General features: G+C 45.1%; 1 protein-coding gene across 16 annotated transcripts in view; it reads right to left on the reverse strand.

The window, feature by feature from the left end:
* RAI14 (retinoic acid induced 14) overlaps nt 1-16,098 on the reverse strand; it is a 147,780-nt gene extending 131,682 nt beyond the window's left edge. For 7 of the 16 annotated variants that reach the window (XM_032625948.1, XM_032625936.1, XM_032625942.1 and 4 more), the window contains exon 1: nt 15,905-16,055. The gene's annotated coding sequence lies outside the window, so the exon portion shown is untranslated. Of the gene's footprint in view, nt 1-14,721; nt 15,029-15,904 lie in introns of those variants that run through there. The other 9 variants (XM_032625944.1, XM_032625951.1, XM_032625939.1 and 6 more) reach the window with 9 other exon arrangements.
* Between the last annotated feature and the right edge of the window lie 437 nt (nt 16,099-16,535).

Here is a 16,535-nt window from a genome sequence, read left to right on the forward strand (position 1 = left end):
TGGTGGTGTGCTGAATTGGGTGATTGGGACTGACATGTATATAATGATGTGTATAAAATTGATGACTAATAAGAACCTGCAGTATAAAACAAACAAACAAAACAACTAATACTAAACTTTCTTTGGGTTATTTGTATGGATGTATGTTAATATAAATGTTTCAGACATTACATGAAATTTCTAAAAATCTTATGTATTCTGGTATAATGTTATAAGTCATCATTCTAGTTATTACTCTAAAATGTATGTCTCAGAAATAACTAAATGTCCTTGTCAATTGCATTATTATGAACTTTCATCAAATCTTTAACCGTGGTCATGTTTAAGTCTTTTGTCATTTACAGAGAGTTCTGGGTGTACTCTGATGCTTTTGCAAAAATGTTCCTATAAAAGGGTTTCATCTTCAAGGAATTCATGGAAAAGACTCTGACAAGTACAGGTTTCTGGTAACTGACTATACGGCTGAACTGAATGAATGAGCATTTTCAGAACTCTAATGGAAAACTGAGGAATTCATAAAAGTGCTAACAAAAGATCAAGCTGAAAAAAAAAATTAATTACGTGGGACTGAGTGAACTGATGAGGATGATTATTTTTGTGACTTTCTGTTTGAATTAAAAAAAAAAAATCCCACAAGGACTCAGAGGCAAAAAATATACGAATCGATTTTCACTGCAAAGTAAAGGAGCTGTTACAGTGGAGGATTACTTGACTGAATGTCAATATTATGACATCGTATGAGTGTGTTTCGTATTTGGTAACTGCAATCATTGTTGCTTCTGTTGTGGTCATCCATTTACAATGCTTGGTGTCAGTTTATTTATCTCTTGTAAAAATAAAATACAGTGAGTGTGTGTGAAAAAAAACGCTCAATGGTGATGATGATTCCACAACTCTATAAATTTACTAAAAATTGAACAGTACTGTATACTAAAAATGGTGAATTTTGTGGAATGTAAATCATACCTCAATGAAGCTGTTTTTAAAAAGATGAAATACAAAAAGTCAAAAGGAGGTCCATATGCAAAGGTTGTTAGGTAGTGAGAAACATCTCTAGAGTGAAAGGGTAGCTCCCTGGATGGTTATATTTGATTCCCAAATGTCGGCTTACCGTGACGTGACATCATCGGTTCTTTGACTCGGTTTTAAAATGGGATAACTTGGACTCTCCACATTCTAGAATGTAGGAAATGTCATTTACGATGATCACAATGGTTCTGATGAATCCCTCCCCAGTCATCCAGTGCCTCAAATACTTTTGAGACTAAGGGATAAATAAGTTAATAACATGGATTCTGTGAATTCTGATACCCTAGGGGCAGGAGTGGGGGAGTAGATGGAGAACACAATGATTATTTCTGCTGCCCCAGCTACCATGTTTGGATGTCATTCATACATCGTGTATTCATAAATCATATAGTCTCATCTCCAGTCCAACAGGGACGGGGTCCCTGCTCACTTGAAGGCAGGTCTCCACATTTTCTCTAACATAACGTGTTACCATGCACGCTGTCTGACCTGTGACCCTCAGTGCCCGCCTGCTTCTGATAACTGCACTCCTTCTAGAAAACTGTCCTACCCCTGCCTCCCCATCACCACTGCAACCAGGTTATATTCTGACTGTAGCTGTTCCCTAGAGATGGGAATGCGTCCTTAGCAAGGCTATTCAGACACCCTCCCTGGGATTTCTGGGGGTGGGGCGGGGAAGAGGAGGGGCAAGTATAAGAGGAAGGGAAAAGAGAAGGGAGTGGAAGGGGGAAGAAAAAGGGAAGACAAGACCTTCCTCTCTGGCAGAGAAACTGGAAAAATGTGAGCCTGGCGGCTGCCCAAGACTCAATCCTAACCCAGTGCAGAGAGCTGGTCTGAGGGAGGGAACCAGGAAGACCCCTGATTCCAGGGATCCCAGAGGCCCTTACACCCTTTTAGCACAGGATTTAGCGTCACGAGCCAAGGCACTCCGCCTTCTTTCCTGAGCTAGTTCAAGTTGAGTTTCAGTCACTTGCAATCTAGAGTACCGACCAATCCTTCGGTGCCTTCTCACCTAGTCGACCTTGCTCAGGCTGTCACCTCAGATGCCACCATAAAAGAGGGGCCTAGGACCTCAGTAGCACTGCTGCAGCTTGCATTTCTGTCTGCTCAGCTCATTTCTGAAGACAGTAGCTCCATCCACCCCATGGACCTACAGAACTGAACTACACACTCTCCGGAGTTTAACTGGGCTGAGTACAATGGGGGGGCCTATGAGGGCCCCTCGGAGCCCACAGGTTAGGGAGGGCATACTGGTCACGCATTTGTTTGGCTGTTAGGTGCTCCTTGAGCTGGCAGCAACGCCTCACCACCTCCACCTCCAAGCACTCCCTTCTTTCTTCACCACCGAAGACCTGGCCAGCAAGCCCCACCTTCTGGGCTACTTCCATCCTGAAAATATGAATAGCTCTTTGGCTCTCCTACAGGAACCAGCCAACAAGGAAAACAATCATGAGTAACTGGAAATGAATAGCGTTAGACTTTCAAAAACCCTCACGAAATAAAAAGCCATCCAAACAGCTGGGCCCTGGAGGGACCCAGTGCTGCGGCTAAGAATGAAGACGGAAACTTCAGGACAGCTGGGGACAGGGAGAGAGGGGCAGACAGCGGGGAAGCTGCCCTGGAGTAGGGGGTTGCAACGCTGGGGTTCAGCTGGGCCAGGAGACCTCGGGGCCCAAGGATAATTCTTGGAGCAGTTAATCCTTGAATATCCCTCTCACTCACCCTAATTTATTCTAAACAAGACACCTGGAAGAGAAGCCCAACGCAGTGGCTCAGTCACCACGGCATCACGCCCCAGGGGCTATGCCAACCTGGATTTGCCACACTACTGTCCTGGCAGCGCAAATGGAAAAGCCTTCCAGATCCCTTCCATTAGAAGCTCCAGACTGCTCCATGCCTGTGCTCTGTGGGGTGCCTAGAACCGCCTGCCCAGTGAACACGAACTCCTGTTGACTGAAGTTGATACCCTGGACCTTCTACCTTTCAATTTTCAACCCTTTGTTGTGTTTAGGGATAAGAAGAAAACAGCATTAATATAAAGGATGGGGAATGCTTTTATCAACTGCAACAAAGATTTAAAACACACCCACCCTGGGCGCCACGCATATCCACAAACTCACATAGCTTGCATCTGATCCTACAAGGGTCTACAGAGTAAAAATATCGTGCCTACTCAAGAGCTTGCAATTTAGGAGGAAAAATAAGAAACCTATACTGTTTTATTTACTCATATACACTGAATACCAACTCTGGGCCAAGTACATAGGGGATACAGAAATGTGGCCCATACACAATCCTTGCCTACAAGAAAGAAAAAAATGTCCATGTAGATGAATGCATTTGCATGAAAGTAGAGAGAGACAGACTTGTGAACCAAGAACACAAATATCCATTATTCCATGTGTAATCAGTTTGTGATGAAGCTTTTGAGCTACTGTACTTCTCTAAGGAAACACTGAAAGCTAAGGGCCAAATTCCAGATAACTGGGTAGAGATGCAGGGAAGCTTAATCAAGCATGCATCTATTGAGGGCATTCTAGGTGTCCGGTGGTTACTGGGGTTACGGGACCTACAAGATGACATATTACTTAGACCAGTGCTGTCTAATACCGTAGTCATTAGTCACATGTGGCCGCTGAGCACTTAGAACGTGGCTACTGCAAGCTGACACACACTGTAAGTGGAAAATACACAACGGATTTCAAAGACTTACTATGAAAAAAGAATGTCAACTATATCATGAATAGGTTGATTGAATATGTTGATAGTATTTTGGATAGCCTAGATAAAATAAATTATTATGATTAATTTCATTTGCTTCACTTTCCTTTTTGTGCCTACCGGAAATTTTTTTTTTAATAAATTTATTTATTTTTGGCTGTGTTGGGTCTTCGTTGCTGCACGCGGGCTTTCTCTAGTTGTGGCGAGCGGGAGCTACTCTCCGTTGCAGTGCGTGGGCTTCTCATTGCAGTGGCTTCTCTTGTTGCAGAGCATGGGCTCTACGCGCGAGGCTCCAGAAGTCGTGGCACGGCGGGCTCAAAAGTTGTGGCTCAAGGGCTCCAGAGCTCAGGCTCAGTAGTTGTGGCGCATGGGCTTAGTCGCTCCGTGGCATGTGGGATCTTCCCCGACCAGGGCTCAAACCCCTGTCCCCTGCATTGGCAGGCGGATTCTTAACCACTGTGCCACCAGGGAAGCCCTAGAAACTTTTAAATGACTTACGGTGGCTTGTATTTGTGGCTTGCTTGTATTCCATTAGACAGTGATGATTTAGATCTTCCTTTCAAAGACGGATGACAGTATCCAATTAACAATAACAGCATTTACTTATTACTTACAAGGCAGGCACAAAATTAAGAAAAAATGTACATGTTTAATATTCACTTACTACCAAATCATAAAACTTAGATCTAGTAAACCCTGCAAGTGATAATGGTTGAAAGTTAGTTAAAAAAAAGATTCACTCTGCCACATGAGAAGGAATGATTAATCAACAATTTTATTTCAAAACTCACAGACTTCTATGCAAACTATTACTCTGTTATATATGGTTCAGAAAACATCTATTGTTCTCTATCAACAGCTGGACAATTTTCCAAAGGATTCAACAGGGAATTTAACTTCTCCTTCATTCTAAGTATCACCATCTTCACCTTAACCACAATGTTCCTGCTCCGTGCCTAGATGATGACTGAAACAAGGCAAGTTGTCTGCTGAGACTGAGGAATTTGTTAATACAGTCGGGAAGAGGACTGGTCACGATTAAAGGAAATGTGTCTTTATATTGTCCACATTACCCAAGGATATAAAGAAGGACTAAATAGAGGAATGATAACACAGGGAAACATAGTTCTGAACTTCACAGAAGATGCCCGGCAGATGTGTTTCAGTGACATATGGGGGCAACCCGTCTTTATAGCTATAGATTATGATGGCAGGTACAGTCATAGTGGCCAATCTATCAGCAGTTCTTCAGAGGTAGGATGATAAGGAACATGATAACATTAGCGATAGTAATAACAGCCGCAATAGCTGTCATTTATGTAAATGATTACTTTGCAAAATTTTATTTTACAAAATTTTATTTTTTTACTATTTGATTATAAGTGAGTATTATCTCATTTAATGCTCACACCACTTCGAAATTAGCTGCTATTGTGTTTATTCTCAGTTTCAAGATTAGGAAATTGCAGCCAGGAAAGTTTACTTAGCCAAAGTGGCACAATTTAAAAATGGAGAAGGCTGGATTCAGATTCAGCTCCCAAGCCCAAAATACAACGCTGGGCTGCATATCAGACAACACTAGTAATTAAAAAAAAAAAAGTCTGGCCAACAAACCAACCGTTTTACAACTTCAAAAAGATTCAGTTGCCTTTAAAGGTGGAACAGTCCTCAGATCGGCCGCTGGCACGTACAGAGCTCCCCCTAGGAAGTCTGAATGGACCGATATGAAAAAAGGCATTCCTTCTGGCTGTTTGTCCTCACAACATTCCGGGCAAAGGTGGTATTTTTATTTCTTTGTCCTTTTCACATGTGCAGCTGCGCATAATTAATGAATTTATCTAATGAATTTTTCACCAGTCAGAAAGATCCTTTTCCATATAGCTTTGCTAAAGATACCGAGTCAATAACAGAAAATGTAAAGATAATTACAGACGAGTGAAGTGGCTATTTTTATACGCAGCTGAGCTGGCAAACTACAGATTATGGCGGAGGTTTCCATAGTTTAGCAACAATATGAAAGAGCAGAACTTCGAGATATTTAGAGGCTTCCCCATCATTAGGACATTTCTGTTCCTTAAGAAATTATTCTAGGGCTTCCCTGGTGGCGCAGTGGTTGAGGGTCCGCCTGCCGATGCAGGGGACATGGGTTCGTGCCCCAGTCCGGGAAGATCCCACATGCCGCGGAGCGGCTGGGCCCGTGCGCCACGGCTGCTGAGCCTGCGCGTCCAGAGCCTGTGCTCCGCAACGGGAGAGGCCACAACAGTGAAAGGCCCGCGTACCGCAAAAAAATAAATTATTCTAATGTCCTGTATAACACCTCTCTCCAAGCTATAAAACAATGAAATACTACAATGCTTTACGACAATTAAAAGCACCAATATCATAATAAAAGTGCATCTTAAAACAATCACCAGCGAGACACTAATGGGGCGGGCGGTGGGGGGGGGGCAGGTGACATTTGTTCTGGAAGCCACACATAGAAGCACCCACAGCCGGCAGGCTGCCACCTCAGATATCACCAGGATAGGGTGAGCTACTCTTTCTTTTTCTTTTGCCACCGTGGATATAAACACCCACTTGCAATGTAATGAGAATCAAATGCGCTTTGTTCCAAGCAGTATGCACTTAAAATAATCAGGGGTTGTTTTAAAGGAGAAGAAAGCAAGCTTGTTGCCAAACAAGGCACAAACAGTAGCAGCCGTCAACAGATTGGCCAGGAGACAGGCTGGGACAGGAGTCATTCTGAAGAAATCTTGTTCTAGCTTTGAGACTGCAGAGGAAAAGCGATAGAAAAAGTCAACAAACAGCACACCGACATGGTGTACAGCTGTATAGCACAGAAAGAATCTAATTACTGAGGAGTTGATCAAGATTGCTGACTGGATGTATACAGAAGGTTAGTGGCAGAAATGAGTCTTTTCTTTAAAAAAAAAAAAAAAAACCTCCTAGGAAATCCTGGATGGTATACAGATATTGGTTGGTTTCCACGCCTATATTTTCAAGTTTTTCCCAATTTATAAAAAGCTCATAGGAAAGAAATGTGAAACTTTTTTCTCAAAAGAGAAAAATGATACAGCCCCAATGAAAATTAAGGGTTTTTTTTTTTTTTTTTTAAAACAAAGATTCAAGAAGGTTCTGGGAGTATTCGAAGCAGCTTGTATCCATGATGAATGTGGATTGGGCCTGAAATAAGATTCAGCTTGAGCGAGAATGGTAGACTACTCCCCACCCAGCCCTGGGCGAGGCCTTCCTGACATGGTTCAGTGCGGGACCTCAGGGCCCTACATATGTTTGTGGCCCTTGAACAACACAGGTCTGAACTGTGCAAGTCCACTTATATGTGAAAGTTTTTCAATAAATGGATTGGAAAAACTGGGGGAGATTTGCGACAGTTTGAAAAAACCCACCAATGAACCGTGTAGCCTAGAAATACAAAAAAATGTTTAAATGGTATGTCATGAATGCATGTGTAGATACTAGTGCATCCTTACATAGGCATAACGTGAGTGATATTTAATATAAAATAAATGTGTTAGTTTTCTTACTGTTTTGTAACTTTGCTGTCAAAGAATTATATTACTGTAGAGTATGCCTGTGTCTCTCATAACTGGAGAATCTGCATATCAGCCTATCATCACAGGTAAGTGTTTTTTTAAAATATGGAACGATGTTTCCAATACTGTATTATTAATATGACTGTAATACCGTATGTCACAAACGTTTATCAAGATTCATTCATTAGTGTATAGGCTACACTGCCATGAAGCAATTGTATCGACTACACTAGGCTACCATAAAGCAATCACATTGCTGCTTCTTCCTACAAATATGCATTTTTTCACATATTTTCATTTTTGATGTCTAGTGTTAGTAATACGTGTAACATCTACAGGGTTTTGTATCATAAGACAATACTGATGTAGACACCGACAGACAATTCATCATATAAACAGTCAACGTAAACTTACAGTATCAATACATACAGTACAGTGTTGTAAGTGTATTTTCCTTACACTATTTCCTTAACCTTTCTTTTTTCTAGCTTACTTTATTGTAAGACTACAATACATAATATACATAACAAAATATGTGCTAATCGACTGTTTACCTCATCAGTAAGGCTTCTGGTCAACAGTAGGCTATTAGAAGTTCTGGGGGAGTCAGAAGTGATACAGGGACTTTCAACTTGGTGCGAGGGGGAATCCCCTTAACCCCCCTCACTGTTCAGGGGTCAACTGTGTTTTCCTTCTGGCTGCCTTTGGCAAGGAAGAAAGAAAAAGCAACCCACAAGTCCGTGAGCCTTGTGGCTCACCAGTTCCCACGTCCTCTGGGGTAGCTGGGAGGAGGCTACTGTGAATAGGCTGCTTCTCCCACCAGTGAAATGACTATGGGTCAAAGCATCCACTGAAAGTTAGCACTCCCTTTCACTTTTGAAAAGCGGTCAGTCACCAGCAGCTCAACTCTCGTAGGAGGTGATGGTCAAGTTATGTGAGCATTCTCATCAAACGTAGAGGCTCAGCACAGAGCTCGTTAACGCACTGACAAAGCTTGACAAATAGATTTGTTTATGTGGTTCTCGGCCACCAGGATGCTAGGGGCCTGGATTCCACTTCCTTTTCCAACCTTCATGTCACTGCTCAATGTCATCTGCCCCACCCAGGACTCCCCACTAGTCTCCAACACAGCTTGTCCAAGTCTACACCAGTCTTCTTCACTGATAAACAATTATAATTAGCTCCATGTGGGGCTCCCAAGGTCACTGTCTACACCCAAGAGAAACAGAAATGGACAACATCTAGAAGCCTTGTGCCAAGAGCAGCCAGAACTAAGGTTCACATCTAGCTTTGCCTCTTACTGACTGTGCCACTTTCCAAGGGGTCATTTCGCTTCCCTAGACCTCAGTCTCCGCTGTAAACTGAGTTCCCGCCACCATCCCATTCCAACCACTGGAGCCTTGTGCTCCAGTGGAATGAAAATATGTTAACCTCTTTAAAACTCGAAGCTCCATGAAGGCAGGCATTGCTGCTCATCCCTGGATCTTCTATCTACTGCCCAACGACTCCACCAACACGTGCTGCTCAAGGGGGATCGGACACTGCGTAAGACGGCCCGCACCTCCGGAAGCTGCCGGCCTAGGATCAAAGTGACTGGAGCAAAGACGGCGCTCAATTCAATTAAACCAACTCGTTGAAAGAACCTGCATCATTGACCCTGTTACACGTAGGCCCGCGTCCCTTTTGGCCCAATTATTGGCTGAAGAGATGGAGAATGTCGCCTAAGATGGAGGGACAGAACAAGTTCCTGAGTGTGGTCGACGATGGCAGTACCTTCTCCCAGCACCTGCTACCTCCCACAGAAGGACGAGTTCCTCTGCAAGAGCAGGCTTCCAGCTGAGGGCCAGCTCCCCAACTAGGAAACGTGGCCCTGACTTCCTCGAGTCCCTTTGGAGGCAGCCCCATAGGCTAGGAGGCCGAGATGAGAAGCACAGAACAGAGAGCCAGTCACGATATTCCCCCCACCTGGCTGAGCAGTCAGAGATCGACCCCCGTGAGCTTAGAAGTGTCGCGGGCTGGACCCAGGGACATCTCAGTTCCCTCCTGCAACAGCAAAGGGAGGAAACTGCTGCTGACTGGAAAGCAGAGAACGGCACAGGTCCAACGCTAGACCAAGAAATGTTGTCCCTGGGGTGAGGAACTCACGACCCAGCCCTAGAATCCATCACATCTCTGCGAAATAGTCATACGACAGGTTCGCTTTTTATTACTTCTAAATAGCATCTTACTGCATCCAATAGAAATAGTTCCTAAAAATGGTCAGTGGTATGCAGACTGGTTAGTGTAGCAACTAGAGACTGGTTTTCCTACTGAGGGTATAAACCCCACAATTATTACTTTTCACTCGTGTATGATAGGTTACCAGGTCTGGGGAACAGCGGCACATGGTAGAAAACAGACCCCCTGTCATTGCATCCTGATCCTTAGGAGGTGGCTGTTATAGGTAAACAGGACAAAGGCAACAAGATTTTCTAGGTACATTCGATAGATCTTGCGTTAACCTGGGGGTTCCAAAGAGGTTCATAACTGGGCTTCACACACAGGGACTTCCATGAACCTCTTGAAACTGACAAGGATTACAAATGTACAGCATCATTTCATAAAAGTGAATTTCCCCCTAGGAAAAGTGGTCCAACACCTGCATCCAATTTGCAGAAGTGTCCATCTTTGACTCAAAAATATTGAAGAATCACTGCTAGATGGCCTGCCTCGGTTTGCAGAATGAACTCCTCTTGGAGGAAAACACTTGACTCTGTGCTGTCCTAGGGCAAAGGAAGCTGCTCAGCCTTTTACTCCCCACCAGTGAGCTCTGCCAGAGCTTTTTTTCCTGGCTGGATTTCTGTCACTTCAGCCAGCAAAGGGAACTGGACAGATGTAGTGAAAGTGAAAAGAGAGAGATGCTGCTGGGCTGTTAATTCTAGAGTCATTTACCTCTTTAAAAAGAAAACACTCTGGATTAAGCAAACTGAATTCATCTAGTAAGCAAAGGAAAAAGAAAAAAAGAAAAATACTGCTCTTACCAACTGCAACACTTAACAGGGATAAGAAAAGTTGAATTGAGGTTTAAAAGTAGTAATTGATTTTGAGGGAAACTGATATAGTAGAGGATGAACCGCTTACGTTTGGTTACTTGATGATAAACTTTGCTGTTCACTAAATGTCAATTTAAGAAAAAAATAAAGGAAAAGAGTATATATTTTCTTCCACTGTAGAATAAACTTCTTGGACTACAACCAACTTTTCTCATAACTGGATTCCGTTCATTTAGAAGCAGGGGTGGATAAGTCATGAACTCCCAAAGGTTGCCCCTTACCCAGGGGTGACCAATGGTTGTGGAATTTATAAGGCAAGACACTATTTCCAGTGAATGCCATTTACTACAGAAAGAACTGGACTAGATCCCAGGTAAGGTTAAATGAGGTGAGACCCATCACACAAAACCAGCTGGTGAAGCAGTTAAGACACAGTAACTGCTCCAAAGGGTGGATAGGGCAGAAAGGGGTTTCTTAACGATAGGTAAGAGAACCAAGGCTTATAGAGGTGATGTGACTTGCCCGAGAAAGAACTACATCTTCTGAACTTCAACCTTAGCATTTTGCTAACTACCTCTACTCCTCGGCCTTTTGATTACTGTTTAAATTCTCCTCTAGACTCCGAAAGCTCAATATCTGATGACCACCCTGAAGGACTATATGGCCCTGGGTGTGTGTGTGTGTGTGTGTGTGTGTGTGTGTGTGTGTGTGTGTGTGTTTCAATGTTAACTACCTACTATGTGACAGATACTCTACTGGACACAATATAAGATTGAAGAATGAGGCATACTTCAAAGAGAAAAATGTTTTAAAACACATGGCTAAGTCCGTACAGCTACAGTTACTTATTAAAATATTGACTAAATTGACTAATAACCAGTGAGTCTGATATCAAAGGCTAGAGCAGTCTGTTCATTGTAGATGGCTAGAGTTGGGAAACTGAGGTTTGATTAACAACACTTCTCTTTCATTAAACCGACACTTTTCAGCTCGTGGGTAGCAATAAAACAAAAAGAAATCATCTCTAAATCATGCAGCATCTTAATGATTTTTTTTAAAAAGATACCATCAGTATCATATACCTACATAAATAAATAATGGGGAAAAAAGTCTAGAATCCTTTTCCCTATCACCTATTTAAAACATACCCAAGAGGCCTTTGATGTATTTAGCTTTGTTTTGTCAACTCCTGTAGTCATCATTTCTCCTACGTAGAGGAAATCCAGTTGGCTTTTAGCAAAATAATGCACAGCACTAACAGTGAATGTTTTCAGTACCACGAGTTAAGGATTATATGATGTGACAGTTTTTTAAGTATTTCTGGGTACACTACTATATATACTGGTTTCTCCTGGATCTTCAGATTAAGGTCACCGTTCCCCCCAACCACAGAAAAAAGGAAACAGCACCTCAGTATGAATGCACAAAATCAGAGCAATGATGAGGAAACCCTCTGCAACAATTCTGAGAAATGCACTTTCTATTCTTAGAAATTCAGTGTGGTGGGTGTTACTCGAGACCGTTTCTAGTCTGTTTGGATCCTGTATGGAACGGAGAGTGAACATCACTTGGTTATACATCTTCCACATTTAAAATGTGGGAAAGCTAAGGTACCAAGAAAAGGAAAGATGGGTGTGCTTCTGAGCATCGTGTTACTTATGTATTCTTTTGAATTCAGGTTTAGGTAAATGCTGCAGAAAAATATGAAGACACAAGTGCTTTGTGGGATAGATCACACAGACTTAAATAAAGTGCTTTGTGTATGAGAACCTGTGTTTTTATCCTGATGCAACCTGTAAATATGACATCTGGGGCACTCAAATACAGCTGGGAGAACAGCCAGCACCACTTAGGATATCCGATATGTGCTAAGAGAAATTCTAAGTAGAAAAATCACAACAAAAAAGCATGAAATTCTTTCATTCAACAAACATGTGAGTACTTACGGTACGTCAACAATGTTCTAGACACTAGGGATTCAACAGTAAACAAAAAGAGACAAAACCCCTGTCTTCCTGGAGCACATATTCTAGTAAGGACAGACATACTACTGATATGAACCGAACTAATACAAACTTCTGGCAAGTATGAAGGCAATTAAGTGCCATGAAGTAAATAGAGGAGAAAAGGGAACTCTCCGTGTCCAGTGGTTAGGTACTGGTGCTTTCACTGTTGGGGGCCCGGGTTCGACCCCTGGTCAAAAATAAATAAGTAAATGGATGAATAAATAAACAAACAAATAAAGGAGAAAAGAGCAGCAGGACATGCTGGAACGGGGCGGCCAGGGAAGATGGGCTGAGAAGGTGATGTCTAAGTGAAGAGCTAAGGGGTTGAGGGCCACAGCCCTGGAGACATCTAGGGGAAGAGCAGTCCAGAGAGTGGGAACAGTAAACGCGATGGCTCTGAGACAGGAGTGTGCCTGGTAATTTGAAGGAATAATGAGGAAACCAATGGGTTTAAATGCCTTGAACTGCTTCCAGATTAAGAGGTTACAATTCAGGCAAAATGTCATGAACACAGCCATATTTTCATACACACTTAGAGCAGGAATGTGCCTTTGTAAATGCATACTCAAGCCCCTTAATCTTTCCAAGTCTGAAGAAATGAGGAAGAGAAGGTAGAGTGAGTAACCCAGGGTTACACCACCAGTGACTGGCCAAGATAAGGCTTCAGCACACATATCCCAAACTCAGCACCACACTTCTGTCTGATGCTCCAACTTTATAATTAAGAGGCACTCTTATTTTTTTTAATTGAAAAAACTAAAGAATCCAGCCAACTAACACGCTTAGAGCTAAAAATTGATCAATTTCACTTTTCATTCAGCAAATAACCAAGAGAGACCGTACATACATCCTACATATTGCTGAGGAAGAAATAATGAATGCATCATTACCTAGATCTCACTACCCAGCAATCAAATGTATAGGTGTGTAACAAAGAAACTACTCAAGGGAACATATCTCAGATGTTGACTGCAGTACAGTTACAGTAAAAAAGTGGGAAAGATCAACTGTCCTCTGAAGAAAAAGTATAACAGTGAAAAAGTGGAAACTCAAATTTTCTCTTGGTGAGGAAAAGCGTATGCTATAATTTATTCCTACACTAGAGTTCTCTGTAGCAGCTAAAGTAAATAAGATCTACATGTACCTCAAACACATAATGACAAATTTAAAAGTGCAAGCCGTGTGTATATAGAATTATGCCATTTAAATAAAATGTTAAACACACAAGCTCGTGGATACAGTTTGCGGATATGTAATACCGAAGTACCAAACACCTTTGGGCACTGTGGACACTGACTTCACATTAGTGGTTACCTGAGGATGGAGGCAGAGGAGGAAGGATGGATAAAATATTTCAGTTACAGTTTATTTTTAAGGGTCAGGTGTGGGGGGGTATGAAGCAAATATGGAAAGATTAGCAACTCAAACATAAGTCGTGGGAAAATGGAAGCCTTACTATGTTCTCTTTAGGTACGTTTGAGATTTTTCATACTTTTATTTGGAAAAAGAGGAAGGCTAAAAGGAAGGAACAGAGAGACAGACAAAGCTCCTTCATCACATTCCAGTGACTCCAAGGCCGAGTTCCCCGAACTTGCAAAGCTCAGGTTCTTCACCTTTAAAAGGTGAGTGATACTAGGTGTGCCTCCCTCAAAGATGCTATAGAAGTGGCAGTCTGGAGACAGAACTTCATTGTCAGATACACTACTAGCAGACAGGGGCACTACATCACGTCCCCATTGAATCTCCAAGGCCCAGCATCCATTACTTTATTTCAATTTCACAGATAACAGTAATAAGATTTTTCAACAGGGTTATAACCCTCCCTCCCTCCCCCCCAAAAAAAGCCATAAAAACACATCTAAGGAATGTAAATGATACAATACATTCATTACTGAAGCATTTCAATGAATGGAGACAGCCCAGAATGGGAGCACCTCACCCAATCCAAGTTCTGCAAGCACTGGTTAAAAATTACAAGAACTGGATACATTTCCTCACATAAAATCTATTATCTTACAAGCAGAAGGGAAAAAATATGACACTGGTTAAGTAAGCATCATTAAGAAAGGATGATCTGATTACGTCCATCAGTAATAAAATTCCCAGCCACACCTGTAAACAACGACTCTGCAGGCTGGGGACAGAGCAATCAAAATCCAGCCTCCAGGTGATACACTCTCTCTTTTCCAACTTTGTTCAGACCTCAAGGAGGTGAGACTCTCCTCGCTAAGATGAGCTTCTTTTAAGTCTCACTGATCAGTAAAACAATTCCTCCCTCTGCCAGGCCCTGACGGTCTTGAGATGACATTCTCTAGAGAACTGGCAGGGCGCTCGGTAGTCTCCTCCCGCGGAAGGAAAAGAGAAACCCATCTAAGTCACCTGTGAGCCTGTGGCCAAGGGAAGCCGCTGGTTCAGGTGAGCGGCGTTGAGTCCGCAGATTTGCCCCAATCACTGGAAACAAAGTTGCTCTGAGCTGGGCTCCTTGGAGAAGCCCAAGCCTGGCTACAGAGCCCAGGCGCTGGGAGATCACTTGCAGCGCCTCCACTTTCCCCTGAGCTCCGTCTGCCGCGTCTGCTGTCTCGGCCGGCTCTGAGGCCCACCCCCCTCCACAAAAGCTGGGGACGAGGTCCAAACTCAAAGCAGAGCGTGAGCCCGGGGTTAGCAGATGTACTCTGCAAACTGCAGAAACTAAACCGCAGGCACAAAAACCTGCCCGAACCAGCAGCGAAGGGTGGGGGGGGGGGGTGGTTAGGGAGGGTACCCACCCTCCCGGGCAGAGGTTGGGATAGATGGCGGGCGGGCGCCCCTCTCGCGCGCAGCTCCACATCCTGCCTCCTCCCAAAGCCCCAGCTGCCCGAAGGCTGCCCGAACTCCAGCATCTCTCCTCCCGGCCCTCCTCGGAGCTGCGGTGGGGAAACGGACAGGAAGGACGGGGAGCGGGGTCAGTCGCAGGCCCGGAGTGGCCCTGCCAGCACCCTTGGGCCAGCGGAGGGCTCCCGGAGTCAGAAAAAGAACAATAGCGGACCTTCGGTCGCCGAGCCCGAGTCTCCCGCTCGCGCCTTCCTCCCCAGCTCCTCCAGGCTCAGCGCGTAGGCGGGTCGAGCCCTGAAGCGGGGACTGGGGGGAGCCAGACGCAGGCGGGCCAGGCAGGTGGGACAGGGAGCCGACTCGGGGCACCCAGAACGCCCTTCCGGGGACTGGTCATTCATTCCCACCCGCGCTCCCTCCGCACCCACCCCAGCCCCAGCCGGCCTGCGAGTCGCGGGGGCCGGTAGGAGAAAACCCCGCTCCTAACTTGGCTCGTCCTCCCTTTCTGCTCTGACGCCCACCATCCTCCTCTTCCTGTGTTTCCCAGTCTGCTCTCTGCAGACAGCGGGCGGCCGGCGGGGACAAGGGACTGGTGGCGGGACCCTTGCTGCCAGCCCGCCGAGCCACTCCGCCGGCGCGTCGTCCGCGCCTATCTGGCCGCCTCCCTCGTCCGAACCCCAGACACAAAGGCGGGGACCGGAGCCCGCGAGCCCGCTCCGGGGGAGCCTCCCGACTCTCGGCGCCGCGCACTCACCCCATCTAGGCGGCGGCGGCGGCTCCCGGGCCCCGCTGGCTGCGCCACCCCGCACGCCGCTTCCCCAGGAAAACGCGGACGCCGGGCTCGCTTCCTGCTCAGCTTCCTGCGCCTCGGTCCCTCCTCCTCCCCCGCTGCGGGGGTCAGTGGGCGCCGCGGCTCCCGGGCTGGGCAGGCGGGGCGGGGCGGGGGCAGCACCACCACGTGGCCGCCCGGCGCCGGCCCCCGCCGACCCGGATCCCGCGGGAGCGGGAAGGGAGGTGCTAACCATTCCCCTCCCCTTCCACCCCGCGCGGCCCCAGATTCCACGAGTCAGGTGATCCGGACCTGCGGGAGGTACTCCCGGCCCGCGCGCCCTGGGCGTCCGCGGCTTGCTTTTAGTTTTCCACGGATCGTGGGATTCTCCCCCGTGGATCTTTCATCATCATCACCTGAAGTTAATGGAAACCACCGGTGCTCTGACCCCAGGGTTTAGGACAGATGAGATCCTGAATAGTAATGCATTTCTGGTTAACGTCCAAAGTCGTTTGCGGTCGTGGGGTGTTTTAAAGTCGCTGATCCAAGCGCTTTCTAACCAGAATCAAATCGGTCATATTTTCCAAAATTACTGAACAGAAAGCAAACTGGAACA

The sequence above is a fragment of the Phocoena sinus genome, chromosome 3 (assembly GCF_008692025.1).
Source record: "Phocoena sinus isolate mPhoSin1 chromosome 3, mPhoSin1.pri, whole genome shotgun sequence".
Lineage (NCBI taxonomy): Eukaryota > Metazoa > Chordata > Mammalia > Artiodactyla > Phocoenidae > Phocoena > Phocoena sinus.